The 12,457-nt window shown below is 31.7% G+C and overlaps 1 protein-coding gene across 2 annotated transcripts in view; it reads left to right on the top strand.

Moving 5' to 3' along the window:
• The first annotated feature begins 636 nt into the window (after positions 1 to 636).
• LOC113819982 (leucine-rich repeat and WD repeat-containing protein 1) overlaps positions 637 to 12,457 on the top strand; it is a 29,104-nt gene continuing 17,283 nt past the window's right edge. The window contains exon 1 of one of the 2 annotated variants that reach the window (XM_027372237.2): positions 637 to 661. The gene's annotated coding sequence lies outside the window, so the exon portion shown is untranslated. Of the gene's footprint in view, positions 662 to 702; positions 730 to 12,457 lie in introns of those variants that run through there. The other variant, XM_070124214.1, reaches the window with a different exon arrangement.

The raw sequence follows: 12,457 nt of genomic DNA, 5'->3' as shown, positions 1-12,457 counted from the left end.
TGCCTCAACATTATGATTGTTTTTCCTACTTTTTTGGCTTCTTTGGCATTTAAAAAATTTATCCCGCGAACAGGTACGAACCAATCAGATCAAGAATTGTTCAAATCCAGCCAATCACAACTGTTATAGGCCTAGCTCCGCCCTTCCCAGTGCCCGCAAGGATATCCAAATTTCAAAAGTGGATAAGTCAAATGAGTTTTTCTTTTTTTTCCTATCAGATGGATGGGCGTGTGTTTATTTTATAATTTTGTTGTTTTTTTTCTTATGAAATGGATGGGCGTGTGTTGTTTATACCCCGCTTCTCGTAATGTTCAGAAGCCAAGGGTGAGAATAAGAAGAAAATATCGGATTTATCTTGGCCTTTTTTCCCAGTTACGTTTTCAATGTGTCAATGTCAAATGCCAATGTCAAAAAAAAATGTCAAAAAGAAATGTCAATGCTGAAGCGACACTGCGAAGAATATTCGAGAATTCTGATGAGTTGTAGGCACACGCATGCCATCTTTAAGAGGATTATATTTAGAAGATAAAATCAGACAATATAAAATGTAAGTCCATGCAATACGACTTTGTGTCTGTTCAATACTAACATTAACAGACAGGATTTTTTTTCGTGAGAGAGAGAGAAATCAGAAGAAAGGTGTTCTTGCTTTATAAGTGTTGTAAGTGGAGTATATAAGTGAATTGCGAAGGAGGGAGGTTATTTTACTTTATTTTTTCACTTAGGGAAGTAAATGGGATGGGGTTTTAATTCGTTTTTCTACCGGGATTGCGTGATTAACTATATGTTCCACTGTCTAAATTCGCTAATACTTTGACAAGTTTTTTTCTGCTGGTCATAAAATCTTAAAGGAGTCTTACTTCCAAGAGGTATTAGCTCTAGTCCTCTTGTTTTTTTTCTTAGTAAGACCACTTTTCTTGAAAATAGGGTGAAGCTTCCTGCTATATATAAATATGATAGATTTTCTTATTCAATTCGAGGAGCAAGAAGTCCAGCTTCTTCCCACGTGATTTGTGTGTGTGTGTGTGTGTGTGTGTGTGTGTGTGTGTGTGTGTGTGTGTGTGTGTGTGTGTGTGTGCGTGTGTGTGTGTTTGTGTGTGTGTGTGTGTGTGTGTGTGTGTGTGTGTGTGTGTGTGCGTGTGTGCGTGCGTGCCTGTGTGTGTGTGTGTGTGTGTGTGTGTGTGTGTGTGCGTGTATGCGTGCGTGTGTGTGTGAAACGACGGCTGAACATGTTTTTTTCGTGGATGGCTTTGGGATGGTTCACATTTTTCAACAATTTCACAAGTGTACGAAACATACACTTTTTGGATATTCCTATTGTTTACCAATTAATGAATCAGTTAACATTCTATTCAGGTATCGAAGGCATCGGAATTCTCTACAGCAAAAAACAAACAAACAAAAAAACAAATAAAAAAATCTGACATCGGAATTTTCTACAGAAAAACAAACAAAAAAAAGCAAAAAAACAAAACAAAGAAAAATCTGACTAGTTGTTCGTGTATCCCTTTGCAACAATAGTTAATTTTAGTAATAAAAAAAAGAACATGGAAACCCTTTGCAACATTGAACAAAAGCGGAAAGGCCTCCTCATTCCAGTGGTATCCTGGTACTTCCTCTATCCCATGCACAAGAGTCTTCACTAAATTAGTCAGATTTAGGGAATTTATAATGAAATACTGAACACCAGCCGCAAGCTGACGGACCCAAAGTATGTTTTGTGCGTTATTTTAAATCTCGTTTATTTTATGGTGTTATATTTTATATTTCCTCACACCGTTATGTTATGTTATTTTAAGTTTCATTCGGATGTTATATATGATGTTACTTTAAATTTCATTCTCGTGTAATGTTATGAATATATGCGTTGTTTTATATCCCACTCATCTATTATATTTAGTGTTATTATATATCTCATTCCAGTATTATCATGTGGCTTTAAATCTCATTCCAGTATTTTATCATGTGGCTTTAAATCTCATTCCAGTATTTTATCATGTGGCTTTAAATCTCATTCCAGTATTTTATCATGTGGCTTTAAATCTCATTCCAGTATCATATCATGTGGCTTTAAATCTCATTCCAGTAGTTTATCATGTGGCTTTAAATCTCATTCCAGTATTTTATCATGTGGCTTTAAATCTCATTCCAGTATTTTATCATGTGGCTTTAAATCTCATTCCAGTATTATATCATGTGGCTTTAAATCTCATCCCAGTATTTTATCATGTGGCTTTAAATCTCATTCCAGTCTTATATCATGTGGCTTTAAATCTCATTCCAGTATTTTATCATGTGGCTTTAAATCTCATTCCAGTATTTTATCATGTGGCTTTAAATCTCATTCCAGTATTATATCATGTGGCTTTAAATCTCATCCCAGTATTTTATCATGTGGCTTTAAATCTCATTCCAGTAGTTTATCATGTGGCTTTAAACCTCATTCCAGTATTTTATCATGTGGCTTTAAATCCCATTCCAGTATTTTATCATGTGGCTTTAAATCTCATTCCAGTATTATATCATGTGGCTTTAAATTTCATTCCAGTATTTTATCATGTAGCTTTAAATCTCATTCCAGTATTATATCATGTGGCTTTAAATCTCATTCCAGTATTATATCATGTGGCTTTAAATCTCATTCCAGTATTTTATCATGTGGCTTTAAATCTCATTCCAGTATCATATCATGTGGCTTTAAATCTCATTCCAGTATCATATCATGTGGCTTTAAATCTTATTCCAGTATTTTATCATGTGGCTTTAAATCTCATTCCAGTATTTTATCATGTGGCTTTAAATCTCATTCCAGTATTTTATCATGTGGCTTTAAATCTCATTCCAGTATTTTATCATGTGGCTTTAAATCTCATTCCAGTATTTTATCATGTGGCTTTAAATCTCATTCCAGTATTTTATCATGTGGCTTTAAATCTCATTCCAGTATTTTATCATGTGGCTTTAAATCTCATTCCAGTATTTTATCATGTGGCTTTAAATCTCATTCCAGTATTTTATCATGTGGCTTTAAATCTCATCCCAGTATTTTATCATGTGGCTTTAAATCTCATCCCAGTATTTTATCATGTGGCTTTAAATCTCATTCCAGTATTTTATCATGTGGCTTTAAATCTCATTCCAATTTTATATCATGTGGCTTTAAATCTCATTCCAGTATTTTATCATGTGGCTTTAAATCTCATTCCAATTTTATATCATGTGGCTTTGAATCTCATTCCAGTATTTTATCATGTGGCTTTAAATCTCATTCCAGTATTATATCATGTGGCTTTAAATCTCATTCCAATTTTATATCATGTGGCTTTAAATCTCATTCCAATTTTATATCATGTGGCTTTAAATCTCATTCCAGTATTATATCATGTGGCTTTAAATTCAGTATTTTATCATGTGGCTTTAAATCTCATTCCAGTATTTTATCATGTGGCTTTAAATCTCATTCCAGTATTTTATCATGTGGCTTTAAATCTCATTCCAGTATTCTATCATGTGGCTTTAAATTCAGTATTTTATCATGTGGCTTTAAATCTCATTCCAGTATTATATCATGTGGCTTTAAATTCAGTATTTTATCATGTGGCTTTAAATCCCATTCCAGTATTTTATCATGTGGCTTTAAATCTCATTCCAGTATTTTATCATGTGGCTTTAAATTCAGTATTTTATCATGTGGCTTTAAATCTCATTCCAGTATTATATCATGTGGCTTTAAATTCAGTATTTTATCATGTGGCTTTAAATCTCATTCCAGTATTATATCATGTGGCTTTAAATTCAGTATTTTATCATGTGGCTTTAAATCCCATTCCAGTATTTTATCATGTGGCTTTAAATCTCATTCCAGTATTTTATCATGTGGCTTTAAATCTCATTCCAGTATTATATCATGTGGCTTTAAATCTCATTCCAGTATTATATCATGTGGCTTTAACTCTCATTCCAGTATTTTATCATGTGGCTTTAAATCTCATTCCAGTATTATATCATGTGGCTTTAAATCTCATTCCAGTATTTTATCATGTGGCTTTAAATCTCATTCCAGTATTTTATCATGTGGCTTTAAATCTCATTCCAGTATTTTATCATGTGGCTTTAAATCTCATCCCAGTATTATATCATGTGGCTTTAAATCTCATTCCAGTATTTTATCATGTGGCTTTAAATCTCATTCCAGTCTTATATCATGTGGCTTTAAATCTCATTCCAGTATTTTATCATGTGGCTTTAAATCTCATTCCAGTATTTTATCATGTGGCTTTAAATCTCATCCCAGTATTATATCATGTGGCTTTAAATCTCATTCCAGTATTTTATCATGTGGCTTTAAATCTCATTCCAGTATTTTATCATGTGGCTTTAAATCTCATCCCAGTATTATATCATGTGGCTTTAAATCTCATTCCAGTATTTTATCATGTGGCTTTAAATCTCATTCCAGTCTTATATCATGTGGCTTTAAATCTCATTCCAGTATTTTATCATGTGGCTTTAAATCTCATTCCAGTATTTTATCATGTGGCTTTAAATCTCATCCCAGTATTATATCATGTGGCTTTAAATCTCATTCCAGTATTTTATCATGTGGCTTTAAATCTCATTCCAGTATTTTATCATGTGGCTTTAAATCTCATTCCAGTATTATATCATGTGGCTTTAAATCTCATTCCAGTATTTTATCATGTGGCTTTAAATCTCATTCCAGTATTTTATCATGTGGCTTTAAATCTCATTCCAGTATTTTATCATGTGGCTTTAAATCTCATTCCAGTATTTTATCATGTGGCTTTAAATCTCATTCCAGTATTATATCATGTGGCTTTAAATCTCATTCCAGTATTTTATCATGTGGCTTTAAATCTCATTCCAGTATTTTATCATGTGGCTTTAAATCTCATTCCAGTATTATATCATGTGGCTTTAAATCTCATTCCAGTATTATATCATGTGGCTTTAAATCTCATTCCAGTATTTTATCATGTGGCTTTAAATCTCATTCCAGTATTTTATCATGTGGCTTTAAATCTCATTCCAGTATTTTATCATGTGGCTTTAAATCTCATTCCAGTATTTTATCATGTGGCTTTAAATCTCATTCCAGTATTTTATCATGTGGCTTTAAATCTCATTCCAGTATTTTATCATGTGGCTTTAAATCTCATTCCAGTATTATATCATGTGGCTTTAAATCTCATTCCAGTATTTTATCATGTGGCTTTAAATCTCATTCCAGTATTTTATCATGTGGCTTTAAATCTCATTCCAGTATTTTATCATGTGGCTTTAAATCTCATTCCAGTATTATATCTTGTGGCTTTAAATCTCATTCCAGTATTTTATCATGTGGCTTTAAATCTCATTCCAGTATTATATCATGTGGCTTTAAATCTCATTCCAGTATTTTATCATGAGGCTTTAAATCTCATTCCAGTATTTTATCATGAGGCTTTAAATCTCATTCCAGTAGTTTATCATGTGGCTTTAAATCTCATTTTAGTATTCTATCATGTGGCTTTAAATCTCATTCCAGTAGTTTATCATGTGGCTTTAAATCTCATTCCAGTATTATATCATGTGGCTTTAAATCTCATTACAGTATTTTATCATGAGGCTTTAAATCTCATTCCAGTATTTTATCATGTGGCTTTAAATCTCATTCCAGTATTATATCATGAGGCTTTAAATCTCATTCCAGTATTTTATCATGTGGCTTTAAATCTCATTCCAGTATTTTATCATGTGGCTTTAAATCTCATTCCAGTATTTTATCATGTGGCATTATATCTCATTCCAGTATTTTATCATGTGGCTTTAAATCTCATTCCAGTATTATATCATGAGGCTTTAAATCTCATTCCAGTATTTTATCATGTGGCTTTAAATCTCATTCCAGTATTTTATCATGTGGCTTTAAATCTCATTCCAGTATTTTATCATGTGGCTTTAAATCTCATTCCAGTATTTTATCATGTGGCTTTAAATCTCATTCCAGTATTTTATCATGTGGCTTTAAATCTCGTTCCAGTATTTTATCATGTGGCTTTAAATCTCATTCCAGTATTTTATCATGTGGCATTATATCTCATTCCAGTATTTTATCATGTGGCTTTAAATCTCATTCCAGTATTATATCATGAGGCTTTAAATCTCATTCCAGTATTTTATCATGTGGCTTTAAATCTCATTCCAGTATCATATCATGTGGCTTTAAATCTCATTCCAGTATTATATCATGTGGCTTTAAATCTCATTCCAGTATTATATCATGTGGCTTTAAATCTCATTCCAGTATTATATCATGTGGCTTTAAATCTCATTCCAGTATCATATCATGTGGCTTTAAATCTCATTCCAGTATTATATCATGTGGCTTTAAATCTCATTCCAGTATTATATCATGTGGCTTTAAATCTCATTCCAGTATCATATCATGTGGCTTTAAATCTCATTCCAGTATTTTATCATGTGGCTTTAAATCTCATTCCAGTATTATATCATGAGGCTTTAAATCTCATTCCAGTATTTTATCATGTGGCTTTAAATCTCATTCCAGTATCATATCGTGTGGCTTTAAATCTCATTCCAGTATTATATCATGTGGCTTTAAATCTCATTCCAGTATTATATCATGTGGCTTTAAATCTCATTCCAGTATTATATCATGTGGCTTTAAATCTCATTCCAGTATTATATCATGTGGCTTTAAATCTCATTCCAGTATTATATCATGTGGCTTTAAATCTCATTCCAGTATTATATCATGTGGCTTTAAATCTCATTCCAGTATTTTATCATGTGGCTTTAAATCTCATTCCAGTATTATATCATGTGGCTTTAAATCTCATTCCAGTATTATATCATGTGGCTTTAAATCTCATTCCAGTAGTTTATCATGTGGCTTTAAATCTCATTCCAGTATTATATCATGTGGCTTTAAAGCTCATTCCAGTATTATATCATGTGGCTTTAAATCTCATTCCAGTATCATATCATGTGGCTTTAAATCTCATTCCAGTCTTATATCATGTGGCTTTAAATCTCATTCCAGTCTTATATCATGTGGCTTTAAATCTCATTCCAGTCTTATATCATGTGGCTTTAAATCTCATTCCAGTATTTTATCATGTAGCTTTAAATCTCATTCCAGTATTATATCATGTGGCTTTAAATCCCATTCCAGTATTTTATCATGTGGCTTTAAATCTCATTCCAGTATTTTATCATGTGGCTTTAAATCTCATTCCAGTATTATATCATGTGGCTTTAAATTCAGTATTTTATCATGTGGCTTTAAATCTCATTCCAGTATTTTATCATGTGGCTTTAAATCTCATTCCAGTATTATATCATGTGGCTTTAAATCTCATTCCAGTATCATATCATGTGGCTTTAAATCTCATTCCAGTCTTATATCATGTGGCTTTAAATCTCATTCCAGTATTATATCATGTGGCTTTAAATCTCATTCCAGTCTTATATCATGTGGCTTTAAATCTCATTCCAGTCTTATATCATGTGGCTTTAAATCTCATTCCAGTATTATATCATGTGGCTTTAAATCTCATTCCAGTCTTATATCATGTGGCTTTAAATCTCATTCCAGTCTTATATCATGTGGCTTTAAATCTCATTCCAGTCTTATATCATGTGGCTTTAAATCTCATTCCAGTCTTATATCATGTGGCTTTAAATCTCATTCCAGTATTATATCATGTGGCTTTAAATCCCATTCCAGTATTTTATCATGTGGCTTTAAATCTCATTCCAGTATTATATCATGTGGCTTTAAATCTCATTCCAGTATTATATCATGTGGCTTTAAATTCAGTATTTTATCATGTGGCTTTAAATCTCATTCCAGTATTTTATCATGTGGCTTTAAATCTCATTCCAGTATTTTATCATGTGGCTTTAAATCTCATTCCAGTATTTTATCATGTGGCTTTAAATCTCATTCCAGTATTTTATCATGTGGCTTTAAATCTCATTCCAGTATTTTATCATGTGGCTTTAAATCTCATTCCAGTATTTTATCATGTGGCTTTAAATCTCATTCCAGTATTTTATCATGTGGCTTTAAATCTCATTCCAGTATTTTATCATGTGGCTTTAAATCTCATTCCAGTATTTTATCATGTGGCTTTAAATCTCATTCCAGTATTTTATCATGTGGCTTTAAATCTCATTCCAGTATTTTATCATGTGGCTTTAAATCTCATTCCAGTATCATATCATGTGGCTTTAAATCTCATTCCAGTATTTTATCATGTGGCTTTAAATCTCATTCCAGTATTTTATCATGTGGCTTTAAGTCTCATTCCAGTATTATATCATGTGGCTTTAAATCTCATTCCAGTATTTTATCATGTGGCTTTAAATCTCATTCCAGTATCATATCATGTGGCTTTAAATCTCATTCCAGTATTATATCATGTGGCTTTAAATCTCATTCCAGTATTATATCATGTGGCTTTAAATCTCATTCCAGTAGTTTATCATGTGGCTTTAAGTCTCATTCCAGTATTATATCATGTGGCTTTAAATCTCATTCCAGTATTTTATCATGTGGCTTTAAATCTCATTCCAGTATCATATCATGTGGCTTTAAATCTCATTCCAGTATTATATCATGTGGCTTTAAATCTCATTCCAGTATTATATCATGTGGCTTTAAATCTCATTCCAGTATTATATCATGTGGCTTTAAATCTCATTCCAGTATTTTATCATGTGGCTTTAAATCTCATTCCAGTATTTTATCATGTGGCTTTAAATCTCATTCCAGTATTTTATCATGTGGCTTTAAATCTCATTCCAGTATTTTATCATGTGGCTTTAAATCTCATTCCAGTATTTTATCATGTGGCTTTAAATCTCGTTCCAGTATTTTATCATGTGGCTTTAAATCTCATTCCAGTATTTTATCATGTGGCTTTAAGTCTCATTCCAGTATTATATCATGTGGCTTTAAATCTCATTCCAGTATTTTATCATGTGGCTTTAAATCTCATTCCAGTATTTTATCATGTGGCTTTAAATCTCATTCCAGTATTTTATCATGTGGCTTTAAATCTCATTCCAGTATTTTATCATGTGGCTTTAAATCTCATTCCAGTATTTTATCATGTGGCTTTAAATCTCATTCCAGTAGTTTATCATGTGGCTTTAAATCTCATTCCAGTATTTTATCATGTGGCTTTAAATCTCATTCCAGTAGTTTATCATGTGGCTTTAAATCTCATTCCAGTATTTTATCATGTGGCTTTAAATCTCATTCCAGTATTTTATCATGTGGCTTTAAATCTCATTCCAGTATTTTATCATGTGGCTTTAAATCTCATTCCAGTAGTTTATCATGTGGCTTTAAATCTCATTCCAGTATTTTATCATGTGGCTTTAAATCTCATTCCAGTCTTATATCATGTGGCTTTAAATCTCATTCCAGTATTTTATCATGTGGCTTTAAATCTCATTCCAGTATTTTATCATGTGGCTTTAAACCTCATTCCAGTATTTTATCATGTGGCTTTAAATCTCATTCTAGTATTATATCATGTGGCTTTAAATCTCATTCCAGTAGTTTATCATGTGGCTTTAAACCTCATTCCAGTATTTTATCATGTGGCTTTAAACCTCATTCCAGTATTATCATGTGGCTTTAAATCTCATTCCAGTAGTTTATCATGTGGCTTTAAATCTCATTCCAGTATTTTATCATGTGGCTTTAAATCTCATTCCAGTATTTTATCATGTGGCTTTAAATCTCATTCCAGTATTTTATCATGTGGCTTTAAATCTCATTCCAGTATTTTATCATGAGGCTTTAAATCTCATTCCAGTATTTTATCATGTGGCTTTAAATCTCATTCCAGTATTATATCATGTGGCTTTAAATCTCATTCCAGTATTATATCATGTGGCTTTAAATCTCATTCCAGTATCATATCATGTGGCTTTAAATCTCATTCCAGTATTATATCATGTGGCTTTAAATCTCATTCCAGTATTATATCATGTGGCTTTAAATCTCATTCCAGTATTATATCATGTGGCTTTAAATCTCATTCCAGTATTATATCATGTGGCTTTAAATCTCATTCCAGTCTTATATCATGTGGCTTTAAATCTCATTCCAGTATTTTATCATGTGGCTTTAAATCTCATTCCAGTATTTTATCATGTGGCTTTAAATCTCATTCCAGTATTTTATCATGTGGCTTTAAATCTTATTCCAGTATTTTATCATGTGGCTTTAAATCTCATTCCAGTATTTTATCATGTGGCTTTAAATCTCATTCCAGTATTTTATCATGAGGCTTTAAATCTCATTCCAGTATTTTATCATGTGGCTTTAAATCTCATTCCAGTATTTTATTATGTGGCTTTAAATCTCATTCCAGTCTTATATCATGTGGCTTTAAATCTCATTCCAGTCTTATATCATGTGGCTTTAAATCTCATTCCAGTATTTTATCATGTGGCTTTAAATCTCATTCCAGTTTTTTATCATGTGGCTTTAAATCTCATTCCAGTATTATATCATGTGGCTTTAAATCCCATTCCAGTATTATATCATGTGGCTTTAAATCTCATTCCAGTATTATATCATGTGGCTTTAAATCCCATTCCAGTATTATATCATGTGGCTTTAAATCTCATTCCAGTATTTTATCTTGTGGCTTTAAATCTCATTCCAGTATTATATCATGTGGCTTTAAATCTCATTCCAGTATTTTATCATGTGGCTTTAAATCTCATTCCAGTATTATATCATGTGGCTTTAAATCCCATTCCAGTATTATATCATGTGGCTTTAAATCTCATTCCAGTCTTATATCATGTGGCTTTAAATCTCATTCCAGTATTTTATCATGTGGCTTTAAATCTCATTCCAGTTTTTTTATCATGTGGCTTTAAATCTCATTCCAGTATTTTATCATGTGGCTTTAAATCTCATTCCAGTATTTTATCATGTGGCTTTAAATCTCATTCCAGTATTTTATCATGTGGCTTTAAATCTCATTCCAGTTTTTTATCATGTGGCTTTAAATCTCATTCCAGTATTTTATCACGTGGCTTTAAATCTCATTCCAGTTTTTTATCATGTGGCTTTAAATCCCATTCCAGTATTATATCATGTGGCTTTAAATCTCATTCCAGTCTTATATCATGTGGCTTTAAATCTCATTCCAGTCTTATATCATGTGGCTTTAAATCTCATTCCAGTATTTTATCATGTGGCTTTAAATCTCATTCCAGTCTTATATCATGTGGCTTTAAATCTCATTCCAGTATTTTATCATGTGGCTTTAAATCTCATTCCAGTATTATATCATGTGGCTTTAAATCTCATTCCAGTATTTTATCATGTGGCTTTAAATCTCATTCCAGTATTTTATCATGTGGCTTTAAATCCCATTCCAGTATTATATCATGTGGCTTTAAATCTCATTCCAGTCTTATATCATGTGGCTTTAAATCTCATTCCAGTCTTATATCATGTGGCTTTAAATCTCATTCCAGTATTTTATCATGTGGCTTTAAATCTCATTCCAGTCTTATATCATGTGGCTTTAAATCTCATTCCAGTCTTATATCATGTGGCTTTAAATCTCATTCCAGTATTATATCATGTGGCTTTAAATCTCATTCCAGTATTATATCATGTGGCTTTAAATCTCATTCCAGTATTATATCATGTGGCTTTAAATCCCATTCCAGTATTATATCATGTGGCTTTAAATCCCATTCCAGTATTATATCATGTGGCTTTAAATCTCATTCCAGTCTTATATCATGTGGCTTTAAATCTCATTCCAGTATTATATCATGTGGCTTTAAATCTCATTCCAGTATTATATCATGTGGCTTTAAATCTCATTCCAGTATTTTATCATGTGGCTTTAAATCTCATTCCAGTATTTTATCATGTGGCTTTAAATCTCATTCCAGTTTTTTATCATGTGGCTTTAAATCTCATTCCAGTTTTTTATCATGTGGCTTTAAATCTCATTCCAGTATTTTATCATGTGGCTTTAAATCTCATTCCAGTATTTTATCATGTGGCTTTAAATCTCATTCCAGTTTTTTATCATGTGGCTTTAAATCTCATTCCAGTATTTTATCATGTGGCTTTAAATCTCATTCCAGTATTTTATCTTGTGGCTTTAAACCTCATTCCAGTATTTTATCATGTGGCTTTAAATCTCATTCCAGTATTTTATCATGTGGCTTTAAATCTCATTCCAGTATTTTATCATGTGGCTTTAAATCTCATTCCAGTTTTTTATCATGTGGCTTTAAATCTCATTCCAGTATTTTATCATGTGGCTTTAAATCTCATTCCAGTATTTTATCATGTGGCTTTAAATCTCATTCCAGTTTTTTATCATGTGGCTTTAAATCTCATTCCAGTATTTTATCATGTGGCTTTAAACCT

The sequence above is a fragment of the Penaeus vannamei genome, chromosome 8 (assembly GCF_042767895.1).
Source record: "Penaeus vannamei isolate JL-2024 chromosome 8, ASM4276789v1, whole genome shotgun sequence".
In the NCBI taxonomy this organism is placed as follows: domain Eukaryota; kingdom Metazoa; phylum Arthropoda; class Malacostraca; order Decapoda; family Penaeidae; genus Penaeus; species Penaeus vannamei.
This window is presented reverse-complemented; position numbering and strand designations above follow the sequence as displayed.